Source organism: Pan troglodytes, chromosome 2 (genome assembly GCF_028858775.2).
Source record: "Pan troglodytes isolate AG18354 chromosome 2, NHGRI_mPanTro3-v2.0_pri, whole genome shotgun sequence".
NCBI lineage: Eukaryota > Metazoa > Chordata > Mammalia > Primates > Hominidae > Pan > Pan troglodytes.
In genome coordinates this window covers 130,007,315-130,024,000 of record NC_086015.1, presented here as the reverse complement: position 1 = coordinate 130,024,000, position 16,686 = coordinate 130,007,315, and the positions used below count along the sequence as shown (strand labels likewise).

Sequence of the window (16,686 nt, the reverse complement as noted above, 5' to 3'; positions counted from 1 at the left end):
AGAGAAAGCTGAGGTAAAAACAGAATAAATACCCTGTTTTAGGGAAAACACCTTATAAATGACAGAACTGGGATTCACACTGAGGTCTGCATGTCTCTACCGGAGCATGAGCTCCTGGTAGGCAGGAGACATGGGCAGCTATCTGCTGTGATGGCCAGCCCCAGCAACAAGGCCAGACATGCTCTCAGAATGAAGTACACTCCCCATTCTCACAACACTGCAACCTGCAGCCCCTCAGGAGAGGCATACCTCCTTGTAGCTAAAAATGGCTAGGAGAATATTTTCACTCAAAAAAAAAATGGTATCAATAATATGCAAGACCAGAGGACCAAATCTATCCGTTGATGTGGCTCTCCAGATACAGCTCAGTTTCCCACATTTCAACCCAAGGTAACAAATGTTTGCTGATGTAGTTTACTGAGCATTGTCCTAGGGACTGCATCTACAAAGATTAGTATACACTGTCCCCCATTTCAAGACACTGTAGCAGGGACATCAGAGGTGAACACAACTAATATGATACTATTCTAAGAAGTCCAACAATAGCAGAAAGGGGAAAGAGCTGGCAATACCAGATACCAGAAGACAGTAGGAGAATATTTTCAAAGTACCAAGTTAAAATTATTTTGCCATAGAAGTCCTAGAAGTTTTATATACCAGCTGGAAAATGAAACACATTTTTAGATGTGAAAAAATAAAGTTTACAAGATTCAAACTTTTTCTGAAAGGATTACTGGAGAAAACACTCCAGCAAAATAGGAAATGAACCCAATTTAAAAAATAAGAACTAGAGATATGAAAATGGATTTAATGGATAATGTAAACTTATACAAATAAATGTAATATATATATAAACATATATGTATATATATAAATATATACAAACTATACTTTTAAAAATGATAGTTTGGAACAAAAATATGGGGGGAAAACACAAAATGCAAAGAACCATTACAGTCCTAGAGGAAAGGAGAAACGTATGATACAGAAAAAATACTTGCAGAAATAATGATTGAAAATTTCTCAAAGTTCAAGAAAGAAAACCCTGTAGAGTCAAGAAGCTAAGCAAACCCCACATAGGATAAACCCAAATAAATCTACTCCCAGACAAATAAATCATAATCAAATTTTTGAAGAATATAGACAAAGAAAATACCTTGAAAGTACAAGAAATGAATGACACATTACCTATGGGAGAAAATGACAGTGAATTTCTCAACAGAAACCATGGAGGCCAGAAGAAAGTGGCAGAATATTTTTCACAATCTGAAGGAAAGCAATTGTTAACCCAAAAGTCTATATCTGGTAAAAATATCTTTCAGGGATCAGAAAGAAAAGTAAAGACTTAGTGAAGGAAAATGAAAGGAATCTATCTGTTCCCAGGAGACCTGCTCCAATTGTTAAAAGAAGTTATTCAGATAGAAACGAAATAATTTTTAAAAAATGAAGAAAGGAAGGAGGGAGGGACAAATGAATGAACAAACTGAGAACATGTTTGGAATGAAGAAAGAACAATGGAAAGTGTAAATACAACAATGCCTCTCTTGAGTTTTAAAAATTATGTTTGACATTTGAAAGCAAAAAATCGTGTCACTGTCTGATGTGGCTCTCAATATATACACAGGTAATATTTAAGACAACCCCATATCATTATGGGGGGAGGGTAAAGGGATGTAATTGGTGGTAAGGTTTCTATATTCCACTTGGAGTGGTAAAATGTTGATACAGTAGACTGTGGTAAGTAGGTATATCATGATCCATAGAGTAACCACTAAAAAGCAAAGCAAAGAGAATATTTCAAAACGCTTCTGATTAATTAAAACAAAATACTACAAAATGTTCAAGTAACCCACAGGAAGACAGGGAAGGAGAAACAAAGGAATAAAAAACAGTAGAAGCATACAGAAAACAAAAAGTAAAATGGCAAACTTGAATCCTAACATATCATTAATTACATTAAATATAAATGGTATAAACATACCAATTAAAAGAAGAGACTGCTATAATGGATTTTTTAAAAAAGACCCTATTATATGCTAGCAAGCAAATTTATGTAGGTAGAATAAAGTATGAAAAAGATATACTATGTGAATACTAATGAAAAGAAAGCTGGATGGGCCATATTAATACCAGACAAAGAAGATTTTAAAGCAAAGAACATTACCAGAGAAAAAGTGAAACTTTACATAATGATAAAAGGGTCAATTCCTTGCCAAGACATAACAATCTTAATGGGTATGCACCAAACAACAGAGCTCCAAAATACACAGAACAAATGTAATACAACTGCAGGGAGAAGTAGGCAAATCTACAAAAATAGTTGAGGACTTTGACACAACTCTCAGAAACTGATACAACCACTAGACAGAAAATTAACAAGAATATAGAAGAACTGAACAACAACCATAAAAAATTGAATCTGACATTTACAGAACACTTCACATAACAATAAACATTAGTTTCAAACATACATGAAGCATTCACCAAGACAGACCATCTCCTAGCTCATAAAATGAACATTAAAAATGCAAATTAATTGAAATTGTTAAAATATGTTATCTGACCACAAAGTATTAAATTAAAAATCAGAAGAAAAATAACAGGGAGCTCTCCAGAAACTGGAAAATTAAACAGTACAGTTCTAAACAAACCATGAGTCAAAGAGGAGGTCTCAAAGAAAAATGTAAAAGATGTATTTCAATACTGAACTGAATGAAAATAAAATAACACATCAAAAGTCTGTGGGCTGCATAGAGAAACTGGCACCCCTGTGCATGGAAGGTGGAAATATAAAATGGTGCAGTGCTACAGAAAACAGTTTAGTGTTTTCTCAAAAGGTTTAATACAGAACTACCATATAATGGACTTCTAAGTATATATTCCAGAATATATATTCTAATATATTCTATATTAGAATATATATTCTAAGTATATATTCCTGAAAGCAGGAACTTGAACAGATATTTGTACACCAACATTCACAGCAGCATCATTCACAATAGCCAAAAGGTAGAACCAACCCAAGTGTCCATCAACGGATGAATGGATAAACAAACTGCTATATATATACACAATGGAATATTACTCAGCCTTAAAAAGGAAGGAAATTCTGTATGTGTTATAACATGGACGAACCCCGAAAACGTTATACTTGGTGAAATAAGCCAAAGATGGACAAATACTATATAATTCTACTTATATGAAGTAACTAGAATATGCAAACTGACAGAAACAGAAAGTAGAGGCCGGCATGGTGGCTCACGCCTATAATCCCAGCACTTTGGGAGGCCAAGGCGGGTGGATCACCTGAGGTCAGGAGTTGGAGACCAGTCTGGCCAACATGGTGAAACCCTGTCTCTACTAAAAATACAAAAACTTAGCTGGGCATGGTGGCATACACCTGTAATCCCAGCTACTTGGGAGGCTGAGGCAGGAGAATCTCTTGAACCTGGGAGGTGGAGGCTGCAGTGAGCCAAGATCGTGCCATTGCACTCCAGCCCAGGCAACAAGAGCAAAACTCCATCTCAAAAAACAAAAAAGGTCACACACCCACGGAGCCTCGCTCATTGTTAGCACAGCAGTTTGAGATCCAACTGCAAGGAAGCAGTGAGGCTGGGGGAGGGACACCCGCCATTGCTGAGGCTTGAGTAGGTAAACAAAGAGGCCAGGAAGGTCGAACTGGGTGGAGCCCACTGCAGCTCAAGGAGGCCTGCCTGCCTCTGTAGACTCCACCTCTGGGGGCAGGGCATAGCCGAACAAAAGGCAGCAGAAAACTCTGCAGACTTAAATGTCCCTGTCTGACAGCTTTGAAGAGAGTAGTGGTTCTCCCAGCACGGAGTCTGAGATCTGAGAATGGACAGACTGCCTCCTCAAGTGGGTCCCTGACCCCCAAGGAGCCTAACTGGGAGGCACCCCCCAATAGGGGCAGACTGACACCTCAAACGGCTGGGTACCCCTCTGAGATGAAACTTCCAGAGGAACATTCAGACAGCAACATTTGCTATTCAGCAATATTTGCTGTTCTGCAGCCTCCACTGCTGATACCCAGGCAAACAGGGTCTGGAGTGGACCTCCAGCAAACTCCAACAGACCTGCAGCTGAGGATCCTGACTGTTAGAAGGAAAACTAACAAACAGAAAGGACATCCACACCAAAACCCCATCTGTACCTCACTATCATCAAAGACCAAAGGTAGATAAAACCACAAAAATGGGGAAAAAACAGAAGAGAAAAACTGAAAATTCTAAAAATCAGAGCACCTCTCCTCCTCCAAAGGAAAGCAGCTCCTCACCAGCAACGGAACAAAGCTGGAGAATGACTTTGACGAGTTGAGAGAAGAAGGCTTCAGACAATCAAACTTCTCCGAGCTAAAGGAGAAAGTTCGAACCCATCGCAAAGAAGTTAAAAACCTTGAAAAAAGATTAGACGAATGGCTAACTAGAATAACCAATGTAGAGAAGGCCTTAAATGATGGAGCTGAAAACCATGGCACAAGAACTACATGACGAATGCACAAGCTTCAGTAGCTGATTCAATCAGCTGGAAGAAAGGGTATCAATGATTGAAGATCAAATGAATGAAATGAAGCGAGAAGAGAAGTTTAAAGAAAAAAGAGTAAAAAGAAATGAACAAAGCCTCCAAGAAATATGGGACTATGTGAAAAGACCAAATCTACGTCTGATTGGTGTACCTGAAAGTGACAGGGAGAATGGAACCAAGTTGCAAAACACTCTGCAGTATTTTACCCAGGAGAACTTCCCCAACCTAGCAAGGCAGGCCAACATTCAAATTCAGGAAATACAGAGAACACCACAAAGATACTCCTCGAGAAGAGCAACTCCAAGACACATAACTGTCAGATTCACCAAAGTTGAAATGAAGGAAAAAATGTTAAGGTCAGCCAGAGAGAAAGGTTGGGTTACCCACAAAGGGAAGCTCATCAGACTAACAGCTGATCTCTCGGCAGAAACTCTACAAGCCAGAAGAGAGTGGGGGCCAATATTCAACATTCTTAAAGAAAAGAATTTTCAACCCAGAATTTCATATCCAGCCAAACTAAGCTTCATAAGTGAAGAGAAATAAAATCCTTTACAGACAAGCAAATGCTGAGAGATTCTGTCACCACCAGGCCTGCCCTACAAGAGCTCCTGAAGGAAGCACTAAACATGGAAAGGAACAACCAGTACCAACCACTGCAAAAACATGCCAACTTGTAAAGACCATCGAGACTAGGAAGAAACTGCATCAACTAACGAGCAAAATAATCAGCTAACATCATAATGACAGGATCAAATTCACACATAACAATATTAACCTTAAATGTAAATGGACTAAATGGTCCAATTAAAAGACAGAGAGTGGCAAATTGGATAAAGAGTCAAGACCCATCGGTGTGCTGTATTCAGGAAACCCATCTCATGTGCAGAGACACACATAGGCTCAAAATAAAGGGATGGAGGAAGATCTACCAAGCAAATGGAAAACAAAAAAAGGCAGGGATTGCAATCCTAGTCTCTGATAATCAAACAGACTTTAAACCAACAAAGATCAAAAGAGACAAAGAAGGCCATTACATAATGGTAAAGGGTACAATTCAACAAGAAGAGCTAACTATCCTAAATATATATGCACCCAATACAGGAGCACCCAGATTCATAAAGCAAGGCCTTAGAGACCTACAAAGAGACTTAGACTCCCACACAATAATGATGGGAGACTTTAACGCCCCACTGTCAACATTAGACAGATCAATGAGACAGAAAGTTAACAAGGATACCCAGGAATTGAACTCAGCTCTGCACCAAGTGGACCTAATAGACATCTACAGAACTCTCCACCCCAAATCGACAGAATATACATTCTTCTCAGCACCACACCGCACTTATTCCAAAATTGACCACATAGTTGGAAGTAAAGTACTCCTCAGCAAATGTAAAAGAACAGAAATTATAACAAACTGTCTCTCAGACCACAGTGCAATCAAACTAGAACTCAGGATTAAGAAACTCACTCAAAACTGCTCAACTATATGGAAACTGAACAACCTGCTCCTGAATGACTAATGGATACATAACAAAATGAAGGCAGAAATAAAGATGTCCTTTGAAACCAATGAGAACAAAGACACAACACACCAGAATCTCTGGGACACATTTAAAGCAGTGTGTAGAGGGAAATTTATAGCACTAAATGCCCACAAGAGAAAGCAGGAAAGATCTAAAATTGACATCCTGACATCACAATTAAAAGAACTAGAGAAGCAAGAGCAAACACATTCAAAAGCTGGCAGAAGGCAAGAAATAACTAAGATCAGAGCAGAACTGAAGGAGATAGAGACACAAAAAACTCTTCAAAAAATCAATGAATCCAGGAGCTGGTTGTTTGAAAAGATCAACAAAATTGATAGACTGCTAGCAAGGCTAATAAAGAAGAGAGAAGAATCAAATAGATGCAATAAAAAAATTATAAAGGGGAGATCACCACTGATCTCACAGAAATACAAACTACCATCAGAGAATACTATAAACACTTCTACACAAATAAACTAGAAAATCTAGAAGAAATGGATAAATTCCTGGACACATACGCCCTCCCAAGACTAAACCAGGAAGAAGCTGAATCCCTGAATAGACCAATAACAGGCTCTGAAATTGAGACAATAATTAATAGCTTACCAACCAAAAAAAGTCCAACACCAGACGAATTCTACCAGAGGTACAAGGAGGAGCTGGTACCATTCCTTCTGAAACTATTCCAATCAATAGAAAAAGAGGGAATCCTCCCTAATTCATTTTATGAGGCCAGCATCATCCTGATACCAAAGCCTGGCAGAGACACAACAAAAAAAAGAGAATTTTAGACCAATATCCCTGAAGAACATCAATGCGAAAATCCTCAATAAAATACTGGCAAACGAAATCCAGAAGCACATCAAAAAGCTTATCCACCATGATCAAGTGGGCTTCATCCCTGGGATGCAAGGCTGGTTCAACATACGCAAATCAATAAACATAATCCATCATATAAACAGAACCAAAGACAAAAACCACATGATTATCTCAATAGATGCAGAAAAGGCCTTTGACAAAATTCAACAGCCCTTCATGCTAAAAACTCTCAATAAATTAGGTATTGATGGGACGTATCTCAAAATAATAAGAGATATTTATGACAAACCCACAGCCAATATCATACTGAATGGGCAAAAACTGGAAGCATTCCCTTTGAAAACTGGCACAAGACAGGGATGCCCTCTCTCACCACCCCTATTCAACATAGTGTTGGAAGTTCTGGCCAGGGCAATTAGGCAAGAGAAGGAAATAAAGGGTATTCAATTAGGAAAAGAGGAAGTCAAATTGTCCCTGTTTGCTGATGACATGAGTGTATATTTAGAAAATCCCATCGTCTCAGCCCAAAATCTCCTTAAGCTGATAAGCAACTTCAGCAAAGTCTCAGGATACAAAATCAATGTGCAAAAATCACAAGCATTCCTATACACCAATAACAGACAAACAGAGAGCCAAATCATGAGTGAACTACCATTCACAATTGCTTCAAAGAGAATAAAATACCTAGGAATCCAACTTACAAGGGATGTGAAGGACCTCTTCAAGGAGAACTACAAACCACTGCTCAATGAAATAAAAGAGGATACAAACAAATGGAAGAACATTCCATGCTCATGGATAGGAAGAATCAATATCGTGAAAATGGCCATACTGCCCAAGGTAACTTATAGATTCAATGCCATCCCCATCAAGCTACCAATGACTTTCTTCACAGAATTGGAAAAAACTACTTTAAAGTTCATATGGAACCAAAAAAGAGCTCGCATTGCCAAGTCAATCCTAAGCCAAAAGAACAAAGCTGGAGGCATCATGCTACCTGACTTCAAACTATACTACAAGGCTACAGTAACCAAAACAGCATGGTACTGGTACCAAAACAGAGATACAGACCAATGGAACAGAACAGAGCCCTCAGAAATAATACCACACATCTACAACTATCTGATCTTTGACAAACCTGAGAAAAACAAGAAATGGGGAAAGGATTCCCTATTTAACAAATTGTGCTGGGAAAACTGGCTAGCCATATGTAGAAAGCTGAAACTGGATCCTTTCCTTACACCTTATACAAAAATTAGTTCAAGATGGATTAAAGACTTAAATGTTAGACCTAAAACCATAAAAACCCTACAAGAAAACCTAGGCAATACCATTCAGGACATAGGCATGGGCAAGGACTTCATGTCTAAAACACCAAAAGCAATGGCAACAAAAGCCAAAATTGACAAATGGGATCTAATTAAACTAAAGAGCTTCTGCACAGCAAAAGAAACTACCATCAGAGTGAACAGACAACCTACAAAATGGGAGAAAATTTTTGCAATCTACTCATCTGACAAAGGGCTAATATCCAGAATCTACAATGAACTCAAACAAATTTACAAGAAAAAAAAACCCATCAAAAAGTGGGCGAAGGATATGAACAGACACTTCTCAAAAGAAGACATTTATGCAGCCAAAAGACACATGAAAAAATGCTCATCATCACTGGCCATCAGAGAAATGCAAATCAAAACCACAATGAGATACCATCTCATACCAGTTAGAATGGCAATCATTAAAAAGTCAGGAAACAACAGGTGCTGGAGAGGATGTGGAGAAATAGGAACACTTTTACACTGTTGGTGGGACTGTAAACTAGTTCAAGCATTGTGGAAGTCAGTGTGGCGATTCCTCAGGGATATTGAACTAGAAATACCATTTGACCCAGCCATCCCATTACTGGGTATATACCCAAAGGACTATAAATCATGCTGCTATAAAGACACACGCACATGTATGTTTATTGTGGCACCATTCACAATAGCAAAGACTTGGAACCAACCCAAATGTCCAACAATGATAGACTGGATTAAGAAAATGTGGCACATATACACCATGGAATACTATGCAGCTATAAAAAATGATGAGTTCATGTCCTTTATAGGGACATGGATGAAGCTGGAAACCATCATTCTCAGCAAACTATCACAAGAACAAAAAACCAAACACCGCATGTTCTCACTCATAGGTGGGAACTGAACAATGAGAACACTTGGACACAGGAAGGGGAACATCACACACTGGGGCCTGTTGTGGGGTGGGGGAAGAGGGAAGGGATAGCATTAGGAGATATACCTAATGTAAATGACAAGTTTATGGGTGCAGCACACCAACATGGCACATGTATACATATGTAACAAACCTGCACGTTGTGCACATGTACCCTAGAACTTAAAGTATGATAAATATCTACTTATATATATGTATAAAAGAAACAAAGTAGAAATTACCAGGGGCTGGGGGGAGGAAAAATTGGGACATTTATTATTTAATTGGGGACAGTTATTATTTAATGGATAGAGTCTGCGATGATGAAAAAATCTGGAAATGCATAGTGATACGGCTGTAAAACATGGTGAATGTACTTAATGCTAGTTAATGTATACTTTAAAATGTTTAAGATGGTTAATTTTATATTATGTAAATTTTACAATTTAAAAACAAACTATGAGCTGTACCTAAAGCATAGCTCAGAGGGAAATGTACAACATTTGTGGCAAGCAGCTCCCAAAGATCCCCTTCTGGTATTCACACCACTGTGTTATGCTCTCCCTTGACTATGGGAGCAAGAGTGACTGTCAGACTTCTGAGAGCTAGAAGATAAAATGTTCATGTGTTTGAAGCCACTAACTGGTAATCTGTTACAGCAGTAATAGAAAACTAACACAGAGCAGTTTCCAACTAGGGTGATTTTGCCCCCCGCCCCAGGGTGATTTTGCTGCCCACGGGAGATACGGAAACATCTGGAGATTGTTTTGGTTGGCACACCTAGAAAAGTGTTATTGGCATCTAGTGAGTAGAGGCCAGGGATTCTGCTAAACTTTCTATAATGAAAAGGACAGTCACCACCCGCCAGCCACACAACAAAGAAGCATCCAACCCAAGATGTCACCAGAGCTGAGGCTGAGAAACTCTGTACTATGGCCGTGCAAGTTGTGCAAGATGACATTACTGGAGAAAAACTGGATGAAGGAAACATGGGAATTAAACATTTTTGTAAATATATAAGTATAATCACAAGGAGAATAGAAGAATACACAGCTTCTAAACCACTAGAAGCAGGAAAAATAAATAAATACATAAAGTACTTTGGAAATTCTGGGAAAATATATAAGCTAAGGAAAAGGAATCAATAGGGAGGGGAAAATGAAAAACACAAGCAAAAGGAATGACAATTGGTATATAAAAGTCCAAAAAAACCTCTCAAAATCCAGTGAGGATCACAAGTATGAAAGGAAAATAGTGAGTGAAGAGACAGGCACTAATGTGAAAGCGTGAAACTGGGGGAGGAGGGGTCAGATTATTTGGCCCCTTTTTTCTTCCATTAACTGAGAGGCAGTGGTATCTGCTGACACTGGGGGATGCCTGAACAGGGAAAGGTGTGAAAAGTTTCTGTGGGAAAATTATATGGGGCATGAGTGAGGGTGGGACGGTGCTGTTGCTGAGCAGCACTGAGGCTGGGCAGCTCTGTGTGGAGTACACCAGGTAGTCTACAAATTAGCACCAAAGCTTTCTCCAGCCACATTCCACAGTTTGGGGGCAGAAAGCAGCAGCAAGGCAGTGGGGGCAGGTATTATGTATAATGAGTGCTAGCAGGAGGAGAGTGACACCCACAATGGCTGACAAGGGGGTCTGCCCTGGGTGGGAAGACAAAGGAAACAGGAAGAGGCTGCTGGGCTGAGAACAGGGAAGTTTTCAGAATGCATTGAAAGGAAAGAGAAAGTTCAATAGGAAAGAGAGCAGGAAGAGCAAAACAGTGGAACTGTGGTCAGAGAAAACTTTTGTTGTTCAAGATCTTGATAGAAGCCTGGGTTTCTTATGGAGAATAAAGATGGGCACCACTGAGGAAAAGAAAACCATGAGGCGGTGGGGGGTGTGAAATAGATTCCTGCCCATCCTATTTGTGGCAAGCACATCTACTGACTCTCACAGAAAGCTACCTGCAGGCAGCTGTCAAGAGTTCTCCATGTACAAGACATAGTGTCTCCAGGAGAGGTCAACAGAAAAATGAGTGCAGCGGGGATACAAAAAAAGGTTCAAACAGATTCTCCCCATTCATATTAAGAGTGCCCTCTTACCCTCCCCCAAAAGTATTGAATTACTTATCTCTTTCTGATCCAAGTTCCTTAACAAGGACAATCTCATGAATTTAATCCCAGTGTGTACCAGACCCCCCTCCCACCACGTAAAATGGCAGGCCTGCATGCCTGATCATGGCCCCAAGCTGCACCTCTCACACAGCCCTCTACCTTACAGATCACAGCTGCTGATCAAAAAGGCCTCTGAGGCTCCAAACCAAGTAGCCTCACTAATGGAAAAACATCTCAAAACCTAAAGTTGATGCTACGTAAATGGGATTGTTTTCTTAATTTCTTTTTCAGATAGGTCATTATTAGTATATAGAAATGCAATTGATATTTCTATGTTGATATTGCATCCTGCAATTTTACAGTTCTAACAGTTTTTTGGTGAAGTTTTTAGGAACTTCTATATATAAGACCACTTCATTTGCAAACAGAGACAACTTAACTTCTTTTCTGATTTGGATGCTTTCTATTTCATTTTCTTGCCTGACTGCTCTGGCTAGGACTTCGAGCCCTGTGTTGAATAGAAGTGGCAAGAGTGGGCACCCTTGTTTCTGATCTTACAGAAAAAGCTTTCAGTCTTTCACTGTTCAGTATAACATTAGCTGTGGGCTTGTCATATGTAGCCTTTGTATACTGAGGAACATTTCTTCTATATGAATGCTGACGATTTTTATCATGAAAGGATGTTGAATTTTGTCAAATGCTTTCTACAGCTATTGAGATGATCACATGACATTATGCTAGGTGAAATAAGCCAGTCACAGAAAGACAAATGCTACATGATCTCACTTATATGTAGAACTTAGAGAAACAAAGGGTGGATGCCAGAGGCTATGGGGTAGGGGAGAGGTAGGTCAAAGAGTACAAACTTTCACATATAAGATGAATTTAGTTCTGGATATCTAATGTACAGAATGGTGACTATAGTTAATAATCAGTGGGGAAATGACTCCCTATTCAATAAATGGTGCTGGACTAACTGACCAGCCATATGCAAAAGATTGATACTGAACCCCTACCTTACACCATATACAAAAATCATCTGCCTGCCCAGCATCCATTCCCCCTTCTGGTAAAAGCCTGTTGATTATGTGTGTTTTGGGGGCGGAGGGAAGAATGACTGTTTCCTCCCACAATGTGTGCATTCCTGATTCCTGGCAAGACAGTCGAAGTGCTCCACCCTCCACTGCCAAGGGTGTGACTTGCTCAGGAATTTGAAGCAATCAAGTATGAGATGGCAGACTGGAAACGCTGGAGCTGATTCATTCTAGAGTGGTGTCTGCGGGAGGACCTGCCTACTGATGCCCCCACCTTGGACCCTGAGTCTAGCTCTCTTCTTCTAAGGCCTGCTTCTTCAACTTTCCCTTTGCTTCTGTGAGCTTCCCTGTATCCTTGTAGTAAATTCACATTATTTTGCTTGAGTTAGGCAGAGCAGGCTTTCATTGAAGAAATTTAATGAAAGGCAGCATCGGATTGGAATCAGAAACGGCTGGCCTCCTTTCTCTAAAGCGTATGACATCGGCCTGGGCCTTACTCAACCGTCAATGAAATGTAATGTCAGACAGCTCGCAGTCAGAGGCCAGAACAGACACTAAAACCAACAGGGAAGTGGGCAACATCCAAAGACTAGGAGAGACAGAAGGGCCTGGCACTGTAGAAATGCAAGAGTAAGAACAGAGCACAACAAACAGGCAGCCCCTTCATTATTCAATTACTCACTATGTAAATCGAGAATTAATGTTCACGGGTTCTGGTGAGTGACATAATTACAATTTAGAAAGGGCAATTAATCATTGGCTTGTTTTTCACTGCCTTGCTGGGAGCAGTTTGCTTCATGAACACCAGTAAAGCCACAAAAGTATTAAACACACGAATGACTACCACCACCAAATTCCAGTCTTCTTTTCCCTCTCCCCACCCGCCAACTCCTCTGACTGGGCTCAGCCGCAGATCTTACATCTGTTTCTCATTTCTCGTGTGACACTCCCAGACCCTCCCCTAATCTCCACCCTCCAAGAAGAGGCTTTTCCCCTTCACTGCTGGCAAAGACAAGGGCTTCCTAATACTGTTTGCTGCAAGAAAAGAAAAAGACTTTGGGCCTCTGGATCTCAGCTCCAAGCGGCTAAAAAAGAGAGTGGGAAAATGAAGTTGAGAGAGACAAGGATAAAGAAGAAGGGAATGGCAAGAATGAAAGGCAGATGGATGAAATGGGCTGGGTACCGGGATAATGCAGGCCTCTCAGCATGGGCGCAGAACACTGGCATCTGGCTCTGAAAGCAGGGCTGCCAGCAGCATCTTCTCCAGATCAGCATCTTTCTACAGACTGAAGGCAGCCCTTGCTCCAGTCCTGACCCCTCAGCTGATGCCCAGCTGCTCAACTGGACTCCAAAACCATACACAAGGCAGGAGGCCAGCAGATGCATCTCTGTCTTCTAACAAGCAGATTGCAACTAAGTGTTCTCCTAGAGGATGCACTTCCAGGAGAAAATCCCTTAAAGAAAAAACTTCAGGGATCTAGTTCTACTTCATGAAACCGGGCAAGAATGAATATTGTCACTTCAATGCTACCACTGCCTCAGGCCAAATCAGGGTGTTACTGCTTCTAACTCTTGTGCTAGAAATGGCCCTGCTGGTCTGAGACCTCTGTGCGTGTATGTCTGTCTTGGCCTCTTCCACTGTCTTGACTATAAAGATCCTGGGGTAGACACTGTTCATTGGTGCCCTAGCAGCCACTCCCCTCTAAAGCTCCTACCTTCCTTCATGCCAGTGGAGTCCTAGTTTTGTAGGCATTTACTTCATGCCTCTGATCTCAGGAAAGGCAGGCTCTTCTGGCAGCCTCAGGGGAAGCTGTGCCCAATCTAGTGAAACCATGATAATCCTACTGTCCTTTACAGTGGTGGGTCTGAGATGGTCACAGGTCTCAGCTCCAGCCAATGATACATGTGCAAAAGTGGCTGGAGAAGTGTCTTTCCTGCTTGAGGTGCTGATGTGAGGACTGGATGCCTTGTGACCATGAGGGAAAAGGCCACAGAACTGTGGGGAAGCCACCATCTGCTCAGACACAGGTGGAATAGCACACTATATCAGCATTTGTCTGCCTGCAGTCTTCTTGTGCAGGAAGATAATACATGGTTGGGCTGTTAAGCCTCTGATAGTTGGGTGTTCTGTCCCTTGAGGCCAAAAGCAGTCCACACACAGCAGCATTACCCTGAAGCACAGCCTCTTCACACACCTTGCTAATTAATCCAAAGGCCTGAAACAGCACCACAGAGGTAGGATGACCAAGGATCTTAGCAAGCGGGCCATCAAGGCCACTGCAAGTCTAGACAGGCAAGCCAGAATCAAGAAGATGACCCTCCAAAGCAAGGGAGAATCAGGCGAAGATAAGGGGCCATCTGTGTAATAAAAGGGGGGAAGATTAAACAGGGAAAAGAAAGTACAGAAAATACTATTTTGTATATGCATCAGCTACCTCTGGACGAACACAGAAGAAATCAATAACAACTCTTACCCAAGGCAGGGAGCCAGGCGGCTGGAAGATTGGAGTGATGGAGCCTTTTTATTGGATACCTTTGGACTTTTGAATCATGTCAATGTATTATCTGTTCAAAAATAAAACCACAAATGAAGGAAATTAATAGAAAAAACTAAAAACAAAAGGTGGGAGAAACCCTCCCTTAGGTGTTTCCCTAACTTTCATTATCCAAGTGCTGAAAACACTTGAAGACAAACCGTTCTTAAATTCTGGATGGCTAGACCCAAGCTTACGTGCCTGACAGGAGCTCTCCATTAAAAGGGATGATTAGTGTGACAAACACAGACGCATCACACTGAGACTTTGTTTTTTAAATACACAGAAGGTAAATCACTATACGATTTGCTTACTACAGTATTAGTGATATAAGCTCATTGGCAGGATCTGGAACACACTTAACTGACCAAAAGGAATATTCTCTCACATTTTCATTGATTAAGTCTCTACAGCTGGCTCTGATGCACTCACAAGACCAGTATATAGTAGATACTGAGCTGGATGCTAAAGAGAAGTAAAGATAAATAGGACATGACTTTTTCTTGCCCTAAGGAGTTTATAACCTTAATAGGGCAGATAAGACATACAACAGAGGTGCTTAATATCTGTATTTATCTATTATGAAATCAACTATATATGCTTGGCAAAAACTAAATATTTTTACTTTCAACAAGCATGCCAGGACAACTCAATGGGGAAAGACTAGTCTTTTCAACAAATAGTGCTGGGACAACTGGATATCCAGAGTTTTGTTTGTGAATAATGGATTTAGACCTCTGTCTTACACCTTACATAAAAATTAACTCCAAAGACATCACAGACCTAAATATAAGAGCTAAAACTATAAAATTCTTTTTTTTTTTTTTTTTTTTTTTGAGATGGAGTCTCGCTCTGTCACCAGGCTGGAGTGCAGAGGAGCGATCTCGGCTTACCGCAACCTCCACCTCCCAAGTTCAAGTGATTCTCCTGCCTCAGCCTCCTGAGTAGCTGGGAGTACAGGCACGCGCCACCATGCCCAGCTAATTTTTGTATTTTTAGTGGAAACAGGGTTTCACTATGTTGGTCAGGCTGGTCTCAAACTCCTGACCTCGTGATCCACCTGCCTTGGTGTTCCAAAGTGCTCGGATTACAGGCGTGAGGCACTGCACCTGGCCTAAAACTATAAAATTCTTAGAAGAATCATAGGTGTAAGTCTTCAGGACCTTGGGTTAGGCAAAATCTTACTAGAGGTGACAATAAAAGTACCAGCAATAAAGAAAAATTACCAGGCACAGTGGTTCATGCCTATAATCCCAACACTTACTTAAATAAACAAATAATAAAAAGTAGGTAAACTGGACTTCATCAAAATTTAAAACTTTTGGCCTGGTGTAGTGGCTCATGTCTGTAATCCTTTGGGAGGCATTGCCTGAGCCCAGAAGTTCAAGACCAGCCTAGGCAACATAGTGAGACCCTCTCTCTACCAAAAAAAAAAAAAAAAAAAATTTAATGAGCCAGGCGTGGTGGCACATGGCTGTAGTTCCAGCTACTCAGGAGGCTGAGGTGGGAGAACTGGTTGAGCCCAGGAGTTCAAGGCTGCCTGCAGTGAGCTATGATTACACCACTGCACTCCACCTGGGCAACAGGGCAAGACCCTGTCTTCAAAAAACACTGAAAACTTTTGTGCTTCAAAGGACACTATCAAGTAAGTGAAAAGAAACCCAGGAAATGTGAGAAAATTTTTGTAAATCATTATCTCAAAGGATTACTATCCAGAACATATCAAAAAAACCTCCTTCAGCTCAACAGCAAAAAGACAAATAATCCAATTAAAAATGGACAAAGGATCTGAATAGACATTTCTCCAAAAAAGATATATAAATGGCCAATAAGCACATGAAAAGATATTCAACATCATTAGCCATTAAGAAATGCAAATCGTAACCACAATGAGATACCACATCACACCCACTAGGAT

At 40.5% G+C, this 16,686-nt stretch overlaps 1 protein-coding gene across 18 annotated transcripts in view; it reads right to left on the bottom strand.

Annotated features, from left to right (window-relative positions):
- The window catches only part of CHCHD6 (coiled-coil-helix-coiled-coil-helix domain containing 6), a 259,379-nt gene that overhangs the window by 168,394 nt on the left and 74,299 nt on the right, over positions 1 to 16,686 (bottom strand). The gene's annotated exons all lie outside the window — the stretch shown is intronic.